We start from the raw sequence: 21,890 nt of genomic DNA, 5'->3' as shown, positions 1-21,890 counted from the left end.
GCCAAGTCCCCAGTTCACAGGCATGTGGTCAGACTGGGCCAGCAACACAGTGATTAAACACAAGCTTAGCATGCAGAAGATCCAAGGTTGCAGGGCTGAAATGACCTTGGATCATATGGAACTAAGTTAGACTCTTGATCTATCAAGGTCAGTATTGTCTCTTCTAACCAGTAGTGGCTCATCATGATCTCAGGTGGAAATCTTCAATATCACCTACTACCTCAGCACTTTAACTGGAGATGGATTCTCGGACCTTCTGCATGCAAAGCAGATGCTCTGTCACTGAGCCACAGCCCCCCACCCCAGGCTTGATGACTTGGAGAACCACTACCAATCCAAGCAGATAATATTGAGCCAGCACAATGGCATGTTGCCATGAGATTTGATGGGCAGCACACTAGTTCTTTAAAACACAAGAAAGAGAATAAAGGACAAATTCCAAAGCCTCTTATGCAGAGCTTCCTCAGTGTAGCCCTTAAATAATGTATCTATCACCTATTACAACGTTGTTAGTAGCAGGGATGAAACTAGAATTTTGTTAGTGAGGAAAGTGTATGGGATGAATATTTCATGGTTTTCAATAACTGGAAAAAGTCTTTCCATTTTTACCCTGAGTTCAATTCATAAAATATCAGGAACTACTTCAGGGTTCCTCCATCAGCTTCCCTGTTTTGTTCATTCTCCCACATAATTTACAAAAAGGGAGAAATGTACGTGTTTGGGCTATGTGGGGCTATAGGAGGTTATGGCTTATTTATTGCTTCGGCTTCAACATGTTTAAGTGATCCTCTGCTCTCTCAGACCACTGATGGGTTCCTCACAGATGGTCTCTGTGTTGACAATACAAATGCCATAATGTATGCCAAATGGCCGAGAGTTTCTATTTGCCAGAATTACACAAACTGGAAAGCTACTCCCATTCACGTCCACAATGTGCATTGCATTCAGAATTTTCAAGGTACTCAGTAAAGATCTTGAGAGTGTACAGCACACTGCATAGCATCCTAAGGATCCAATCATCTCCAGTTCAAGCTTTCATTTCTAAATCAGTTCACAGTATTAATTCATACACATGGAAGTTATTATCTCGTAAAAAGACTACAGGAGTCATTACAGTAAAGAAAGATAATAAAAAAGGAGAAATGACAACTTCCTGGACAAGCAGAAATAGGAAAAAGCCTCCTTGGCGGGAATACAGTTGTTGTTTTTTCTCCAACAGGGATTTGAGTCTGAATGAGTAATTTTATCCCAGTGTGATCGAATGAGGATGGAATAAATTTTACCTACTTCATTTGTTTGGTTAAAAGCTGAAAAATATGTATTTCGATACGTATTACTGTCATATAGGCTTGCCATCCCCCTGCTCCTACCTGCTGCCCCCGTCCCCACTCACCTGAGTGGCAGGGGAGAAAACATGAGTCTGGTATAGGTTTGTCAGGTCAGGTGTCCATTTTTCACCCAAACAGAATTTTCTTAGGCTGACTGAGAGAAATGTTCTGAAAATACTGGACACCTCACTGGAGGGGAGGGAGGAGGAAGGGAAAGGCGAGAAAGAGGGGAGTGGTACTGGTGATGGCAGAGAAAGAGCCCGTCAACATGCCTTTATTTTGTTACAGTGGAGGGGAGAGAAAGCACGGGAAGCACTGAGTGCCATTTCCTTTAGTTCCAGGCCCAGGGATAGGGTTGCCAGGTGTTTGGTTTTTACCCGGACAGTCCAGTATTTGGGGGGACTGTCTGGGGAAAAGTTCCCCAAATACCAGTCACCTGTCCCCTCTCCTCCCCCTCCCCTGCTCCATCACTCAGCTTAGTTGCCTAGCCTTCTGTGGCTGTGTGGTGCCATGGCTAGTCTGGGGAAGTGGACAGCCAGCTTGGGCACCCAACTGGTCTACTGTAACACCACCTAGGAGTAGCCAGCCAGACCAGGTGCCCAGTTAAACTCCTGCAGTTGCACGGCAGCAGTAGCAGTAGCCAGCCTGCCTGCCTGGATGCTCAGCCGGACTCCTGCTGCTGTGTGGCACCATCTAGGAGTGGCAAGCCAGCCCAGGCAACTGGAACAGGGTTGGTGCAATGATGTCACTTTGTGATCTCAAAGGACAATGTTGTCCCCGTTCTCTGGGGTCTGATTGTATTCCAAACCCGATCCAGAAGCCCTACCGGGGAGTGCATGTGCACAAACATCAATCCTGGGTTGAGTACCATCTCCCTCCCTCCCCAGGGTCCAATATCTCTCCAGAGCCCTTATGGCAATCCAAGTCAAGTATTGAATTAGAGTAGAAGCTAAGTAAGGCAATTGCATCAGAGAGCTATGTTGTTTTCTGGCCAGCTTCTCTATTTGTGAAGATAAATACTGTTTTGCCCAGTATTATACCTGCTCCTTTTTTAATAACTATTTACTTACTTGCTATTTACGTACTTGTTATAATATTTTTAAATATACTGTTTCTTGTTAATTTTGCCTGAGTTCTTCACACTTTACATTCAGCCATACTGTGGGGCATTCCCTGACTAAAAAGGGGGCTGCTCTGGACCCTTTCTTTTAAATCCTTAGAATTAGAGGGGTGTCAGTCAGCAAGATGCTGAAGGGGGCTGGAGGAATGGAAGGGTGTGGGAGGGAGGGATCCCTGTAAGAGACATCCCATCTGTGGCAAACCTGCTCAGTAGGGTTGCCAAGTTCCCCCTGACAGTTGGTGGAAACTTACTAGGGCATACATCCGTCATACCCAAGTGATGACATAATTTCAAGTGGAATGCTGTCACTTCTGGGTCATGCTGGAAGTGATGTTATTGGTTAAGGATGTCTGGAATGCTCTCCCCATTTCACAAACCTGCCTCCTATTTATCTGTTTCTATATTTATTTATTTAGAATCATAGGACTGGAAGGAACCTCTAGGGTCATCTAGTCCAACCTCCTGCACAATGCAGGAAATTCACAATTACCTCCCCCACCCCCATCCCCACACACCCAGTGACCCTTACTGCATGCCCAGAAGATGGCAAAACACTGTCAGGATCCCTAGCCTAGGGGAAATTGCTATCTGACCCCAAGCTGTCATTTGTGTAGTCCGCCTTTCTCACTGAGACTCAAGGCAGATTACATAGTGTGAGATTAGTACAGTCAATATCAAGGACATGTCAATAAACAATGCAACAGGGTATATACATGTAAATTGGCAAAGACATAATGTCAGCAAAAATCCAACACAAAGTAGAAAAAATGCTGAAACAGAGCATAAGCAATTCTAAGACTGACATATTAACAACATAGAACCAGGGCCGGATCTAGGGTTGCCGGCATCCAGGGCAACCCTAGACTGAGCCCCTTGCATGCACACTCTGTGCGCGTGCCCCGGTGCTGCATGATGACATCATTTCGGTGATGTCATCATGCAGGGTGGAGCGGCGGAGGCAATGTGTGGGGCTGGGAAGCCGCCCGTGCCATTCGCCTCCCCGCAGGCGACTAGCACAAGCGGCCTCACAGCCCCGCGCAATGTCTTTCACCTGCCCCACAGGACAGGGGGCGGCTGGCTTGCCACGCACCCCCTGTCCTGCAGGGCAGGCAAAAGGCAGCACAGGGGGCTGCGAGGTCGCCCGTGCCATTTGCCTACCCCGCAGGACAGGGGGCGGCCGGCCACCCCCTGTCCTGCAGGGGAGGCAAATGGTGCGGTCGGCCACACTGCCTTTTGCCTGCCCTGCAGGACAGGGGCACGCAGCAAGCCAGCCGCCCCCTGTCCTGCGGGGCAGGCGAAAGGCAGCGTGGGGGGCTGTGAGGCTGCCTGTGCTGCTGCCCGTGCACTCCTGGAAGCTGCTCCCAGCGCCCCCTCCCTGGTGGTGCCGGGGGCAGACTACCCCCCCTGCCCCCCTCGATCCGGCCCTGCATAGAACTACGAAGTAGGATCATACTTGCCAGACAGAGGCACAGATTGCTGGTAAATTGCCCACCGTAAGCAGGCACCTGGCTAGCCTACTACTTGGCCCCACAACATTCTGTGACACATACACATTTTACATGCTTTTTATCAGCGTAATGGATGTATTTTACCACATATGTATGTTAATATGGATGCCATTCGAGTTTTAAGAAGTCCAAAGCAGATCTGTTTGGAAGGAGGTCCAATTTTATTCAATGGGACTTAGTCACAAGAAAATGTTCTTATAAATGCGGTCATAAGCAGTAGGGGTGTGCACTAAGAAAAATTTTCATTTCAGTATTAAATTTGAGGTTTCCAAGCGAATTATTTAGCAGTATTATTGTTTTCCATGTGGGGCATTGCTGGTTTGGATCTAATCTGTTTGTTTTTTCCCCTTATCATGAGTTTTGGTCCCGTTCTTTGCAATGAGACCTTCAAGGCTCTTTGAGGCAGCTGTTTCTGCAGTTAACAACACAAAGATGCATATTCCCCCTTAACAGGTCTACCCAGGTCTACCCAGATGTAAATCCCATGTCATTCAATGCTGCTTACTCCTAGGAAGTATCTTCAGCATCACCCTAACCCTATGATTGAAGTATTCCAGGACCTTTTGTGCTCTGTGCCCAGCAGCACTTTTCCTCACAGCAACTGACTGTTCAAGTGCCCTAATGGGGGTGGAGGAGACAGATCAGTGGCTGTGTAGCTCCTCAAAAAAAACCCCAAGATGCATATTCCCCTTCCCTCCAATGAAATTAAACAAATGTTTCCAAAACTGCTAGGCAGGGGGTCTCCGCTTGTGAGGACCTGATTGACAGGGAGAAAATGCCATTGCCCAAGTAATGCTGGGAAAAAAGATGCACTCATGCACATTGTTCACATTCCCCTTTGTCAGCAACAGAGTTAGTTAGTTGGTGCAATTGGCTGGGTAGCACTGGAGGGAAAAGAACTCATGCACATTGCGCACATTCCGCCTTCCCCCCAAAAGAGTTATTTAGGTGGTATAATGTCACATAAGGGCCCTCTCCTCTTGGGATCCACTTGGTGAATGCCATTAAGGAAAACAAGATGTCGCCATGCTGGCCCAGTGCCTACCTGCCTGCTGCTGCCTCTGAGCTGTAAGAACTGAAACAAAACACACAAACTTTTCAGTGGGAGAGAGTTGTTATAACTTGGTTTCCTGGATATGGTTTACTGTTCCAGAAGCTATTTTAACAAAACAGCAAATTCCAGGTGTATTTCCAGCTAATATGTTTCATTTTGCACATCCCTAATAATTAATGAAAGTGGTCAACTACACAACTACATTCAGTGCTAAATTCCATGGGCACAAGTCTCAATTATGTAAATGTCTTGGTGAAACAGTTACTGCCTACACTTTTACAGACAAATAGAAATAGCTGCTAACATCCCCTGCATCTTAGGCAGGGCTTTTTTTCAGCTGGAACGTGGTGGAACAGAATTCCGGAACCTCTTGAAAATGGTCATGTGGCTGGTGGCCCTGCCCCCTGATCTCCAGACAGAGGGGAGTTTAGATTTCCCTTTGCGCCATAGCGCTGAGGGCAATCTAAACTCCCCACTGTCTAGGGATCAGGGGGCAGGGCCACCAGCCATGTAACCATTTTCTCCAAGGGCAACCCACTGAGTTCTATCACCTCTTTTCCCAGAAAAAAAAAGCCCTGATTTTAGGACACACGATCACTAGCCTTTTGATCTCTGCTAGCTGTGCAAGGCACAATAGGGATGAAGTAAAGATGTGACAAACATTACAAATGAAGAAATATTATTTAATTTGCTGGTGTTATGCAGCTCAGTAAAAGATGACAGAAGTGAGTGAGATTTAATACACCATGATAGTTTAAAAAGAAAACAACAACACTTGGGCCTAGCTCCATTTAAATTTTTCAAGCTTCAATGCATGTAGAAGCGCATGTTTCGAATCTGCTCATATATATGCGTTATCATAGACATCTGAATGAGGGCAACAACAACATTCGATTTGTATACTGCCCTTCAAGACAACTTAATGCCACACTCAGAGCAGTTTATAAAGTGTGTAAAGCATTATTATGTGAAAGGTTTCTTGCTCTTAACCTACTAGGTCTTGTAAACTTGACCAAGGGACATAATATCAGTCTGAGAGACAGCTCACTCCCTATGGATATGCCGTTCTCTTACAGCTCCTGAAATATAAATGACTGATGTCCAGTTCATGTGATAACCTCATCATTTTTATTTACTTAAACTAGTTTTGTGGCTTGCTCTGAACAAAAACGTCTCCAAGGAATTGTAGAAAGCAAATTTATGCTTAAAGTTCAAATAATCTTAAACTGTTATCTAAAATGCAGTAAAACTACATGAGCAATCAGCAGAAGGTGATAAAAAAACAGCAGGATCTTGAAAAAAATGAGGACAAATGGAAAACAAACATATACATTACTTGTTGCTGAAGGCCTGGGAAAATAAAATTAATCTTCACCTGGTATCTGAAACTGAAAAGAGAAATAGAAGTAAGAGGGAGTTTTTCACAAATGGAACATAGGGTTGCCACTTTTCCATTGGTGGTGAGATACATCCTTCCCCCTGTTTTTGCCCGCCAGCATTCAGCTGGGTGATAGGAGGAAAATGTCCCCAAAGTGATGATACAACTTCTGCATGACATGGAAGTGACATCATTGCATTGAGTGAATCTCTAGCATTCACCCCAAACTCTATGGTGATAAATGCTAGAATGCCAACCCTAGCTTGATGATGCCACTTCCAGGGCACAAACATGATGCATCATCATGTCAGGGATGCCAAACATGCCCCCCCCCCATAATTTCCCATCTCCTCCTTCTCCTGCTGATTGCCAGGCCTTAAATTTAGGGTTCCAAACCTCCAAGTGGGGCCTGGAGATCTTCCAGAATTACAACTGATCTCAAGACTATGGTGATCAGTTTACCTGGAGAAAATAGCTGCTTTTTTGGGTGATATTTATAGCATTATACCCCACTGAGGTCTCTCCCCTCCCCAGACCCCATCTTTTCCAGGCTTCACCCCCAAAACTTCAGCAAATTGCCCAACTCAGATTTGGCAACCCTAATTAAAATGCATTTTTAAAATGCAAATTAAAACAGAGATAACCAAATATTGTGTTTAATTGTGCCCAGAAATTCTCTGAGAGCTGATGAAATATGTTCCCAATATCACTGGAGACTTGGCAGAGTTTTGTAATATGTATACGACTCCCATAGTACCGCTAGACCTTTTAATCCATTTATTTAATGGATGGATGGATGGTGGCTGAGAGTTTGATAGTTAGTGAAGAGACCATCTTCTTTGTTTATCTTGTTTTTCATACCATAATCCACAGAAACTGAACATTTCCATTTTAGAAGATGGAAGCTTCATCTTGTAATGAAATTTCAAAAAGTCACTTCAGCCAACTTTGGGATGACACAGCTTCAGAAGGTTTTAATAAAGAAACCCATATAGGCATTTAGAGACTGGAACAAGCCAGCATTGGGAGGCTAGGGCTGAATCTACACTTACCCGGCACAGCGATAAGCAGGCGGAGTGAGAGCATCTTTCTGGCGCGATTTATGACATCATCACGCCCTCATGGCGCGATGATGTCATAAAACGCGCCAGAAAGACACTCTCACTCTGCCTGCTTATCGCTGTGCCGGGTAAGTGTGGATTCAGCCTAGATTGCAATGGAATGTTCCATAGAATTTTATCATGCAGGATTTTTCCTTCTAATAATTAAGGAACAGATTGTATGTACTGGCTAGGATGCTGGAATTTGATCTGGGAGATAGGAGTTCAAATTCCTGTTCAACTCATTCATCCATTTACTTTCTCAGCTTAATCTACCACTCAGGACTTTCATGAGTACAAAAGAGGGTAAGTGAATGCTGTGTGTGCCACACTGGAAGAATGTATGTGTAAAAACAGAAAAAATGTGTTTTATTGTTTTAGATATTTCCGTAAGCTGCTCCAAATTTAGGAGAATCATGGTACAAATATTTAAGCAAAATGATATGTTGTGGGTAAATCTCCCAGGATAAAGCTACATAGCTAAATATGCTAGTAATATTATGCTAGTAATATGCAGTGGCAGAACATCTACTTGGCATGCAGAATGTCCCAGGTTCAGTGCCTAGCATCTCTATTTAAAAGGATCAAGTAGTAAATGATGTGAAGGACTTCTCTAACTAAGACCCTGGAGAGTTGCTGCCAGTTAGAATAGACAATATTGATCTTGAAAAACCAATGGTGTGACTTGGTTCATATGTTCATGTACTTGGGCTTGCCAACTGCAGAGTCATATTGTGAGGCAATTAGGGACAACTCACATATTTTCTTTGGGTAGCATTTACAATCTTTTAAGTTTATCCCCTCCAAACAATTTTGTGTCTGTTTGCACTGATAAGAAAGCTGTATCCTTGACTGCTAATTTGCAATAACACTTTCACACAGCCAGGCTAACATGTGATAGTTGTAGCTAACATGGAATAAACATAAATTAGCCCTTAGTCAATTAGAATATGTGTAAAGCTTCCCTGTGTTCTTCACTGCCTGGCACTCCTTGTTCTTTGCTTCGACAGATTTATTCACAGCTTTATTAAAAGAAAACAATAATTGGCAGTGCAAGATATGCTAGGAATTAAATGCCATAAAAAGGGAGAAGAACTTGAAATGGGAGCATTTCAGTATGCTTTTGGTGACACCTCAGTGGCAGCAGCTTTGGCCTACTGAAGTTTTTCACAGTTAAGGTTCCCTTTGAACACATCTGAATGCAGACTTTTGAAAAGGCTGCCCTACTAATTGCAAAGCTAAAATTACCATCAGCGGAAAAGATTATTTCTCCCACCCCAAACAAGAAGTGCTAACCAGTCATCTTTGTCTGGAGGCCACGTGCCCTTGCCTCTCAACAAGCCACAATATGTTGAAGAATTACAAAATCAGAATGTTTCATGAATTTATTAAATGGCTCTCCAAGAAGTCAGCCCCAAGCTGGCTCACCCGGTCCATTTTTTGTTCCACTTTGGGTAGATCCTAATGTTGACAAGCATCCTGTGTAAAGGCAGGGAATCATATCTTTAGTTCGCAGTAAGTCTCATATCTCCATGAGGATTATACTTGTCCTCCCTCCCCCCCTCCCCCCCCCCCCGCCGAATCACAGGTACTAGAACTGGCTGTATCTGTGACCATCTGCTTCATCGTCATCTGTGTTTATGCATTCCTGGGGACTGATATGAAGGTAGGTCATATAAGATCAGTTACAGTACTCTCAGTACTCTCAAACCCAAGATTATGATGTTTGACAAAAGATAACAAAATAACAACTCCCTTCCAAATGTTGTTAAAGCAACGGGCTACTTACTCAGTGCAGGCGGGTTTTTTCACAGATTCCAGATGCCTCCAATTTCAAAGCGGAGGCAGGCAGTTTGTCTTTTGTCTGATCAGCGTCTTTTCTGAGACCGGGATTTCCCGCTCTTTCCTGTGCTGGGTCAAGGATGCTGAAACAGCCTTTAAGTTTCATTTTCTTTCTTCTTTCTCCCTCTGGAATAGTATTGAAACTCTTTCTTTCCAATGATCAGCCATAGCTGACTCTTTTTGCCTTCTAGCCATTCATGCGAGGTGCCATTAAATACGTTATAATGTCCCTGTTTATCTCTCTTCATCTTTGTGATAGGTTTCTCGATTGGAGTATGTTGTATGCTTTGTACTTCATACAGAAGCAGTACGCTAAAACTCTTCCTCACAGCTTCCTTTTCACCACACTCCTCCCACTTCTCCGCTGTCTGTACTTTCACAAAAGAAAGCTGATTTTCTCCTCCATTTTGTTGGGAGTATTTTCACAGTTCCACTCCAATTTTCTTTTAGGTAAGTCTGTCCCATCAAAATTCTCTTCTAACTTGGCATCTAACACAGTGCTCGTGCCTGTTTTTATTCCAAGTGTTTTGTCTGCTTTTCTTAATACACAATTCATCAGTTTAGAAATTTGTTGCAGCTTTAAAAGTATCTCTTCAGAAAATGCCGTTTTGTCCACTCACAAATGTTCAATCACAGATCTTTTAAAACTGGTAAAAAGCTCCTTTGCTCTTACTATTTGTAGTTATAAAGTTTTTTGCTCCCCACTCTCCATCCCAGGAAACCTCTTCTTATGCTTCACTTCTTGAGTGTCAGTTTCCTAGTCCATGAGGCAGCCGCCTCTCTGGGGGATAATAAACCCCCCTCATCAAGCTGTTTAGCTGTCGTAAAGCAATAAACAATACTCTTACTTGGAGAAGTATCAAGTAAAATCACTCTTTTTCGGTCTTTCAGTTGTCCTTGCATCTATCTTGTCAGGAATCCTTGCTTTGTTTTCACTTGTTTCAAGGTCTCGGGTTCATAGCTTATGCACCATAAAGGCTTCTTCCTCGGTCCTTGCCTTTGAGCCGGTGTGGGGTCTCCAACACGGGGTTGCCAATCCCCGTAAGCTCCTCCACCTTGCTCTGGCCTACCCCCTTCTCCGTGTGTGTGTGGGGGGGGGGTGTCTTGGAGGCCCGAATCCTCAGGTCCCAGGGGATCAGGAAGATCACAGTACTGAGCTCATAAACTCAGCTACCGTGACATCGCCATGCCATTCCAGAAGTCCCGCTGACTCCCTTCTTTGCTTTACCTCACACACCTCCTGACTGGGATACAAAGACTCAAGAATCTCCACTCCTCCCTGTATTTGAAGAAGGGACCTTTGATTCTCAAAAGCTTATACCCTGAAAATCTTGTTGGTCTTTAAGATGCTATGGGACCTAAATTGTGCTGTTCTAGACCAACACAACTACCTATCTGAAACCAAACAAATCCATTGATAGGTCTCCATGCCATTGCTAATCTTTGGGGAAACAATAACATAGAAAAAGATGAGAGTCCTCATCTAATACTCAACCCTTTCTTTAAAATTAAGCTGTTCCTTACATAAAGTGCCTGTAACTGGGAGTTGAACTCAAAAATTTCTAATCTGTGTGCTAAGATTCTTTGTGGTAAAAAAAGAAAGAACCAGAACAGCATTTTCTCCTTCAGGTTTCAGCATAGCTCTATTCTGAGACATATCACTGGCTCTTCCTCACTTGTTCTGGCTATAGGTACTTCCATGTCTTGTACAGGCATTTTGCCTGGGCAACAGTCCAGTTTATGATTTGCATGTCTGGCTTGCTCCTTCTTGTCTGCCACTGGGTAGCCAAAGAACTGGGAAGCTGCAAGTTTCCTTTATTCTGTTCCCTTTAGACCAATACTTCAGCTTGTATCGCAGACAGTGAATGACAGTATTTGGACAGCCCTTTTCTGAGGAATGCTAACCCCTGATCCTTTGTCACTCAAGTTTAGTTTTTGCCATGGTCACCTGCAACCCAACAATGACATTAGTGTTTATATGAAAACTTTGAAAAGATAAGGTTCTATTGCCACCACAGTTGGAATAAAGAGGCAGACACATAAATTGGGATCTAATGGGCTGCTTTATTAACACAACAATAACATATTATCAAACACAGAAAAGGCCTAAACGAGCAGTACAGGTCGGGCCTTGGGGTCACTCCAGGACCTCCGCCCCGACCTGTTTGGGTGAGTTACCCGCTGCCCCAGGTGCGAGCCATCCATCATATGGCTGGGATCCGGCCTGGCCAGGCTGAGTGGTTCATCCCTTTAAAGCTCCCCCACCCAGCTGTAAAGCTACAGGGGGAGACTGGCTTGTCCAGGGATTCTCCACCAGGGCATCTGTCCTCGCAACTGGGCCGTAAAGCAGCCAGCCACTCCTGACAGACTCCAGTTTCCCCACCAATGGGGATGTGCCAAGGGTGCTCACCGGCCCGCTCATCATCCCCTAACTTCTCACCTGCCCCCATGTGGTAGTCAAGCACACCATGCCAATTACCTCCCCCAACTAACAGTGCAAGGTAGGTGAAAAAATCCTCTCCCAAAAGCCAATTTAGGAAGAAGGAGAAAAAATTCCTACCTGGCTCCATACAGGCAACCGGCTAATCCTGCACTGAAATAGGGTGAGGTGGGTGGGTCGAGCACGAAGGCACAACTGAACTGTCGGGGGCACAGGCCTGTCATAAGGCCTGTAAGTTCCGCCCCCAGTACATACCCCGGATGCCTGGGAAGTGCCTGCCTGCCTCCATTCCTCTGCGGAGGCAAATAGCACCCAGCTGCCACCTGCCGGGAGTGCTGCATAGTCTCTGTCTGGGCAGCTTATTATATTGCTGACCTGTATTCCTTCTCCATGTTTAAAAGTTATCTTTCTGTAATTTAAACCCGTTACTTATTTTTGTTTTCCTCAGTAGATTTGGTGAACCATCATTGTTTAATTGATCTTAAAATGCAGAACAACACTTTTTTGATCTCTTTTACTTACCTTGATCTTTTAAAATACTTTCATGTATATGCAATAGATATTTATTTTACATCCTTTATGTCCATGTGGATGTAAATGCATGGTGTGCATACATGGCATCAAGTCTCAATCAGCATAGTCACAACCCCAGCAAGGGGCTTTCAGGGCAAGTGAGTAACACAGATAGTTTGCCATTGCCTGCCTCTGCAGAGTCTTCCTTGGTGGTTGCCCATCCAAGTACTGACCCTGCTTAGTTTCCAAGGTCGGATGAGATCGGGCTATACCATATCACCTTTCCTCATGGATGTAAAGACATATATTCTGAAATCTGCTAAGGGGTTGTCTACACTGTTAAGATAACCAGTGTTGTTTCAGTGATTGTTGTTTCTGGATTGTTATGTTCTTACTCACTTCTTGGGACATTTTACTTAGACTCCAACTCGTTCTGGGGTCAGTAATGTGTGTGTGTGCCCCAGAGTATTTTCAAACAGCCTTAGCCTGCTCTCATATGGATACCATAGGTGTAAAATTATTAGATCTGTGATCTGTGGATGGGCCAACAGGTAAATGGTTAGGGCACTTGTTCATTTATTCAAAATTCCATTGGCCTCACACTAAAATCATCTGCTTGAATTCATCATATAAATGGACAACTTATCCATTAGTTTAGAGAAGTTAAATGGCCATGCCCATCAGGATGATGATTGACTCACCAGTTTCTCCCATAATGCTTGCAAATGCTGCAATCTGGCATCAAAGTTTGAAACGTGTTTTGTGGCTACAAAACATTAGCATCCACTATTATTATTAACTCAGTTCCCTCCCCATCTCCAGAATCCACCCCTGCCATGTTTGTAGCTGAGCAATCAGCTTTCCACCATTTGCATCGATGTACTTCATTGGCCTGATGCATTTTTTTCTCAGCTCCATTAAGGTGAATGAGAACTGTAGCAGCTTGGGCAATCTTCTTCCAGCTAACAAAGTGGCAGCCATCAATGGGCATTTGCAAAGTTACAGATGCCAAATGTCTGGAGTATTTTACCCACTATGACAGCTGATCTTCTCCATATACTTGAAGTTTGCATAGTTAGATATTCATTCAAAAGATAGCACATAGCTTATATCTTGCAGTCAAGTAGTTGTATAATTAAATGCAAATCAGTAAAGTGAAATTAAAGCTTAAGCATAAGAGGGCTGTGGTAGAGCACCCGCTTTGCATTAAAAAAAAGGGTTCTAGGTTCAATCTGTGTCATCAGCAGTTCAAAGAATCACATAGTAGGTGATGTGAAGGATCTCTGCCTGAGTCCCTGGAGAGCTGCTGCCCATCTGAATAGACAATACAGACCTTGGTAGACCAATACTTTGACTCAGTAGAAGGTATTCAACTGTCTCACTGAATTCAGTGAACCGTAACAAACACCCCAGATTTGAAAATGCATATGCCGGAAACTATAGAATGCAGATGGCTAGTCTGAGCTGAACAGATATTAACACAATTTATGTGTTGCCAATGGAAAAAAACTGTCACATAGTAAAGTTGGAAGTGTGACCATCATGGGCATATATATCATACAGCATGTATACATATTGGGTAGCTGCAATTGTCTTGCCAGCTGTCGGAGACCCACCCCAGCGGGGTGCTCTGCCCGCAGATGATTCCTCCTCCTCCTCCAAGGGGCTGGAAGAGCCAGTGCGAGACGCACCCGCAGCCCCTGAAGCTCCAGATGGCAACCAGCAACCCGGCCCCTCAGCGCAGGATAGTGGAGGTGAGTGGGCGCGCGGAGAGGAGGCGGACCCGGCGCCACGGAAGACCAAGCCCGGTGAGCCAGCAGCGAGGCAGAAGGCTCGTGCACGCGAGGCAGTGTGGGAACGGAGGAGGAGCACACAGCTGCAGGCACAGTGGCGGGTGGGGCTGACCGCCAAAGACGAGGCAGAGCAATCAGGCGGAGGCAAGACACCTGGCCCTCTCATGCCGCCCTGACCTTATAAGCAGAATGTGGAGCAACTTTGTTCACACTCCTTGTGCCTGGCGGCTCGCCTCGTATCCTGCCTTGCTCGGAAGGATTTCCTGCGGCCTGACCTCGGCTCTATCTCTGACCACCCCTTGCCTGTCTCCGTTTGTAACTGACTCTCCAGTTCTCAGACCTCGGTACGGATCCTTGACTCCTCGCTACTCGCGCCCCTGACGGACAGACTCCCCGGCTCTCAGACCTCGGTACAGCTCCTTGACTCTCCCCTGCTCGCGCCCCTGACGGACAGACTCCCCAGCTCGTGACCTTGGCGTGTTCTGGACTCCCGCTCGCAGCCCGATGCTCAGCTCAGCCCTTGCCTCGCCGGGAGCCCTTGCCCTGACCGTGACACCAGCAAAGTTATATGAACTACATGTATATTATTATAATATATAAAGATCTTACATCTAGGTTTTATGTGTCGAGCCTGAATCTGCCCAATATGACAGGGGCATAAAAAATATTTTATTGTATTTCTCCATACTGTTATTTTCTCTTCTCTCTCCAACCCACTGAAGCTTAGCAGATGACTCTCTGATTAGGGATAATCATTTGAGTATACTTTCAGATATTAATTCATTAGTTCAATACGATGTACCAGTGCCTCCTGTTTTAAGGCAGCATTCTGGAAGAAACCTATCTCCAGTTCTGCTTCTGCAAGTTGTCCTTGCCTAGCACCTCTCTAGACTCCTGAGAGACAGATGCTCTCTGTGTTAGTTCTGCAGTTTCCAAGACTGGTTCTGACATCTTCAAGTCTGTCCTCGGTTCAAGCCAAGACTTGCCTTCAGTTCTGGCTACTCCTTGTGGCAGCCCCTCAGAGCCAACTAAGAAAGTGCACTATAAGTATAATCATCATGATAAGGCAGATGCTTCAAATCTGACCAAGCCATCTTCAGTTCCAATGCCTTCTCAGTTCTGGGACATGGTTCTGGATCAGATCTCTCTTGATCCTGTTAAGGAGGTTGTAATAATTCCAAGGTTGTCTTTGCCATCAGGTCACTCCCCTGTGTCAGTGTATTCCATGTTGGAGAATAAACTCCTTGAAACTGAGCTAATGATGTTGGTTTGGACTTCATTGTACATTATCTAACCTTTGGATCCGACAATCCCTCCATAGGACTCAGACCTGACAGGTAATGAACACACGGATCTCCTCCAAGATTCCCATATCAAGACCCTTATTACTATTATTGGCCCTAACTTTATGACACCCACAAAGGGAACCACTGTGCGTGTCATCAAGCGTCCATGTGCCTTGCTTTGTTTGGATCGAACCAAATCTCCACACAATCTTCCTGGTAAAAAATATCCATCTGCTTCCCTAGGATGAGATCCTAACTGGCTGCTTGAACCAGTCTTGGATCCTCACCATTATCATTATCTCCAAGTGGATTACAACCAGCTTTATTATGCTGAATAAGAACCTGAGTGTTCTTCAGAACCGCCTCAGGAGGACATGATGGCAGAACTGATCACCTACTTTCCCAGTGAAGACTTTCCCCTTTATGGTGAACAACTCATCAGCATGGCACAGTTATTGGAGATACATGTGCCCCTCCCACAGGCTACGGCCCATGTCATTAAAGTTATGCATCTTGACACCGCTGTGGCTGTTGCCTTCCCTATAATAGATGGCATTGGCTTAGGCCTGCTTCTGTCCCCCATTCGGCCAAATAAAAGAAAATTTGTACAGAACGAAACAGGAAGGCTGCCTTTTTCTTTTTCAGCATCCATTAGCCAGTTTCCTAGTGGGAGACTCTATCTGGGGCAGAAATAAAGGTACCCAACACTGAGCTCCATTTGACAGCAAATCAGAAATTAGATGGATTGGGCCACAAAATTTATGCCTCCTTTGCTTTGGGGTTAAAAATTGCCAGCTATCAATTTAAGTGAGCCCATGTGGCTTCAACTAGCATGACTGCTACTCTCCAGTTAGATTGCTCTTCTAGTGTCTGTCCTGCCCTAAGAAGTAGGTTCGGCTATTGAAAGCTTGTGCTGCAGTACATTTTATGGTGTTATTTTCTATCCCTAGAAACAGTTACCCTTGAAAGGTAACTTTGGCAGATGCATTCACTGATAGGAGTTTCTGTTGTTCTGGAGCAGGGAATTTAAAGTAGACGATTCTCTTCAAAATCTATGATTCTGTGTGTTCTCATGAGGATTGTCCATGAAATACTTTTTGCAACAAATAAGAACATTCAAACACAGTGCAAGAATATTTCCAATTTTATTATATAGTTAGATGACTCAGTTTTCAGAAGATAGATAGGCAGAAAGTAAAGCGAAAACACAGGAGACTAGACAGATGGTATTTTTCTGTTCTCCACAGTAGATTGTATGACTTCCAGACTTCCTCCCCCCAGAATTTATGATGTAGTGTTGCAATCTATACCATTCAGAAGGAGCAAGCAGAGAAATTACAAAAATAACAACAAAACCCTCCAAAACTGGATCACACTTTGTTTTGCATTATTTTGTTTAACATTGGAGAAGATAAAATTGGTGCCCAGAGCAGGTTCATAAAATGTGTACCAGTTGAGCATTCTATGGTTTTATGAAATTAATTATGAACAAGGAAGTTTCTAATTCAGTTCTAGTTATAGATTCTGAGATGTTTAAACATTACAATATGCATGGAGGCCAGGTCTGCTGTGCATGCGAAAAGTGAGCTGTGGCTCATGAAAGCTCATACCCTACCACAAATTTTGTTAGTCTTATAAGTGCCACAGCAATAACCAGGAACTCCCCAGGGAGACCATGCACACTACCAGGAATTAACCAAAATTAATTATATTAAAGTGCAAGTGCTCAATTGTGAGAAATTCATACTAAAGTATTACAAAAGGTCGAGTAAGTCCAATTCGGATTCCCAATCAGTCTATAATGTCAGTTCCTTTATAATTCCTTTTTTCCTTTGTTATCTTTTAGGTGGATGCCAACAAAGTTTCAATGATGATATGTCCGTGGAATGTGTCAGAAAGTTGGATTGCTACTATGTGATGTGAAATGTACAACCTTTGAAGAAAGCTAAAATATTGGCCGGGACAAAGAGACATCGAAATGAGCAGGATTACAAGCCAGCAGGCTCGTTGCTAACTGACTGGAGCCCTTAGGCTGCCAGACCACTGAACCAGTATTAGCCTTGTTCCACGGACATATTATCATTGGAACTTTGTTGGTGTCCACCTAAAAGATAACAAAGGAAAAAGGAATTATAAAGGAACTGACGTTATAGACTGATTGGGAATCCAAATTGGACTTACTCGACCTTTTGTAATACTTTAGTACGAATTTCTCACAATTGAGCACTTGCACTTTAATATAATTAATTTTGGTTAACACCTGGTAGTGTCCGTAGTCTCCCTGGAGAGTTCCTGGTTATTGCTGTGGTGTTTATTGGAGCCCTTCCTTTTGTGGTGGAGAGCAGTCTTATAAGTGCTACTGGACTCTTGCTCAAAATGCATGGATTTTATAATAGCATTTTCAGAGTGTTTGCAGCATTGCTGCAGTCATTATAGCAACCCTGTAAGGTCAGTTAGTATTATAACCAACCTAGCCATACCCAGTTTTCTCAGGGAATGGATGGGGAACACCTGATACAGCAGCCTTGCTAGGTCTGATCAGTCACTGAGACCACTTGGGAACCTTGCTTACGCTGTTTTGAGATAAATAATGCAGCAGTGTATGTAATGTTTGTCTGTCTGTCTGTCTGTCTGTCTGTCTGTTTGTTTATTTATTAAAACAGTTATATCTTAACTTTCCACATAGTTCAAGGCAGCTTACAAAGTGCTTTTTAAAATTCTAAATTAGAAACAGAGATAAAGTCTCTCATGTTGGACTAGGTTCGGGGAGACGTGGTTTGAAGCCCATTGGTTGACTTTCAGCCAGTCATTTTTTGTCCCTTTCTCTGAGCCTAATCTTTCTCTAAGTGCTCCTGTGAGGATTGGAGAACCTTGTTATATCTCCCTGAACTCTTTAGGGGAATGACAAGATAAAAAGGATAGATAAATATTATCCTAATATTGCAGAGGAAGAGATGGTAAAGACTAAGAAATTATGGCTTGCTTCAGGCTCTCTCATAAGTTCATGGCACAGACAACACGTTCATCCTCTGTTCACTTTCATCCTGTTAACTTGCTATGTCTCCAGTACTGCTGAGCAGAAATATGAATAAAGTTGCTTACTTGTTTTGTTAGTTGCTATCATTTCCAGATATGCAGAATATCATTTCAAAGTATGTTACTTTACTGCTGGTTATTGTTTTGTGAACCGTTTATAGTCGGTGTGTAAGTGACACAACTGTTTATATCTTTAAATGATTCCAGCTCCGAACCATCTATGTGAATCACACCTTCTTTCTTCAGTTACATTTTACAGCTTTTTTCACTTACACAGGTGTACCTCTATTTACACTTCTCTGAGTGCAAACAAGTCATATTCTTAGATTTCCAGTGACCCGAGGAAACTTGTCACTCTCTCATGAAAACTCACCATTTCTCAGAAGACTCAAATTTCATTGCTATAATTGTTCCCTTCTTAGTCAGGTGTCTAGAATGTTGATGATGGACTGCTGTCAAAATATATATTCAGCTACTTTTTCTAACTCCCCCAGTTTACACCCATGTTGAGTTCAACAGGTGATTACATCCAGCTTTATCTGTTGATGGATAGCTGGACAGGCTGTGCCCTGGATAATTTGTCCAGGGCTTTGGAGTCCATGACTGGGTGGTTAAAGCAGAGTCAGCTCTGTAAAGATGGAGGTCCTGGACCGTGGGTTATCAGGTTTGTGAATCTGGCTCACAGCCCTCGGTGGGGCATCTCTTGAGCCGGCACCAACAGAAAGGAGTCTGGACGTGATTCTGGGATGCCTCCTTGTCAGTGGAGGTCCTTGTCAATGGAGGCCCAGGTTTTGGCAGTTGCCAAGACTGTGTTCTTTTATCTTCATCGGACCAGGCAACTTGCCCCTACCTTTTGACCTGCAATCTAGTGACAATGATCCATACAATGGTCACCTCCAGGTTGGATGACTGTAACTTGCTCTATGCTGGGCTGCCCTTGTGTCTCCTCCAGAAATTATAATTGGTCCAGAATGCAGCGGCATGTATTTTGAACAGAACTCCATTCTGGTCACATTACACGTGTTCTGCACCTGTTCTGTACCAACTGCACTGGCTCCCAGTGAAGTTCCAGGTCAGGTTAGCGAACAGGCCATTAGCAGACTGACATACCTATGAGACCACCTCTTGTCCTATACTCCTTAGAGGCTGCTTTGATCAGCAGACAAACAACTGCTGGTGATCCCTGGCCCCAAGGAGGTTCACTTTGCCTCAACCAAGGCCAGGGCTTTTTTGATCCTGGCATATACTTGGGGGAACTCTCTGTCTGAGGAGGCCCAGTCTCAACAAGATTTGCTATCATTTCGCCAGGCATACAAGACAGAGATGTTCCACCAGGCTTATAGGGGTTGAGGTGGACAAATCATCCAATCGGCCCCTCCCTGTAGGGGGGATATGAGCCCAACCTTACACTAGCTGAGTTTTAAATGCCCTACCCTGTGAGCTCAAGGTGCTATGTAGGATGCAAGAATGAGCTGCCAATTTTCTGTTTAAATGCTGTATTTTCACGAATGCTACCAATGTTTTTAATTGTTTTAACTGTTTTTTGCATCTATGTACTTATGGTATAAATCCACTCTGAGCCCACTTGAGGGGAGAGTGGACTATAAATAAATAAATAAAGTATTTCACCCCTGTATCAGGTCAAAGGGAACTGCTGAGCAAGCCTCTTTGCACTGTCTCCCATGTAGAAAGAATAAGTGGTGACAGTCCCTGGGCTAAGGCTCTCACACTGTTTCTGCAAGAGATACTCACCACCAGACTCATCTTCACAGGCTTTTAAAAACATTTCTATGACGTAAGAAAAAGAGAGGCAAAGGGCTAATTTCCCCTTGTGTGCTCATCCTTTGCTAACTTCAACATGTTTGAATTAGCTATCACATATCAAACACTGTTCATAGAGCTTTCATAGAATCATAGAATCATAGAATCATAAGAGTTGGAAGGGGCCATACAGACCATCTAGTCCAACCCCCTGCCCAGTGCAGGATCAACCTAAATCATCTCTGACAAGTATTCATCCAGCCTCTTCTTGAAAACTGCCAGTGAAGGGGAGCTCACCACCTCCCTATGCAGCTGATTCCACTTTTGAACTACTCTGACCGTGAAAAAGTTTTTCCTAATATACAGCCGGTACCTTTGTGCATGTAGTTTTAGCCCATTGCTTCACATCCTATCCTCTGCTGCCAACTGGAACAGCTCTTTGCCCTCCTCCAAATGACAGCCTTTCAAATATTTAAAGAGAGCAATCATGTCCCCCCTCAACCTCCTCTTCTCCAAACTAAACATTCCCAAGGCCCTCAGCCTTTCCTCGTAGGGCTCAGTCTCCAGACCCCTGATCATTCTTGTCGCTCTCCTCTGCACCCTCTCAATTTTGTCCACATCCTTTTTGAAGTGAGGCCTCCAGAACTGCACACAATACTCTAGGTGTGACCTGACCAAGGCAGTATAGAGAGCGGCTATGACCTCCTGCGATTTCAACGCTATGGCCCCTTTGATACAACCCAGGATTGAATTAGCCTTTTTTGCCACCGCATCACACTGACTGCTCATATTCAGTTTACAGTCCACTCTTACCCCAAGATCCATTTCACATATACTACTGCCCAGAAGTGTATCCCCCATCCAGTATTTGTGCTTCTCATTTTTGTGGCCCAGATGTAATACTGTGCACTTGTCTTTGTTGAATTGCATCCTATTCACAGCTGCCCACTTCTCCAGAGTATTCAGGTCTTGTTGAATTTTAATTCTATCTTCTTGGGTGTTTGCTACCGCTCCCAATTTGGTATCATCAGCAAATTTAATGAGCAGCCCTTCCACTCCTTCATCCAGATCATTGATAAAAATATTGAAAAGTACCGGGCCCAAAACCGAGCCCTGCGGCACCCCACTGGACACCTCCCTCCAATCTGATGAAACGCCGTTGACCATCACTCTTTGAGTGCGGTCCTCCAACCAGTTCCCTATCCACTGAACTGTCCTATAGTCTACTCCACAGTCTTCCAGTTTGCCCATCAGAATGTCATGGGGAACCTTATCAAAAGCTTTACTGAAATCCAGATAAATCACGTCAACAGAGTTCCCCCGATCCAGTAAGCTGGTCACTCGATCAAAGAAGGAAACTAGGTTGGTCTGGCAAGATCTGTTAGGAACAAAACCATGCTGACTTCCCCAGATCACTGAGTGATCCTTCAGATGCTTACAGATTGATCCCTTTAAAATCTGCTCTAATATCTTCCCAGCAACAGAAGTCAGACTGACCGGCCTGCAGTTTCCCGGGTCATCCTTCCTCCCTTTCTTAAAGATTGGGATAACATTCACTCTTCTCCAATCTTGTGGCACATCTCCAGTCCTCCAGGAGGCCTTGAAGATGATGGACAGGGGTTCTGCAAGTTCTCTGGAAAGTTCTTTCAGCACTCTTGGGTGCACCCCATCCAGCCCAGGGGATTTGTATTCCTCTAGTGCAGCCAGATGCCTCTCCACTACCTCTCTGTC

The 21,890-nt window shown here is 44.3% G+C and overlaps 1 protein-coding gene across 1 annotated transcript in view; it reads left to right on the top strand.

The window, feature by feature from the left end:
• The window catches only part of LSAMP (limbic system associated membrane protein), a 658,501-nt gene that overhangs the window by 344,428 nt on the left and 292,183 nt on the right, over positions 1-21,890 (top strand). The gene's annotated exons all lie outside the window — the stretch shown is intronic.

Source organism: Eublepharis macularius, chromosome 3 (assembly GCF_028583425.1).
Source record: "Eublepharis macularius isolate TG4126 chromosome 3, MPM_Emac_v1.0, whole genome shotgun sequence".
Lineage (NCBI taxonomy): Eukaryota > Metazoa > Chordata > Lepidosauria > Squamata > Eublepharidae > Eublepharis > Eublepharis macularius.
The sequence above is the reverse complement of the archived record's forward strand: the minus strand, read 5'-3'. Positions and strand labels throughout refer to the sequence as shown.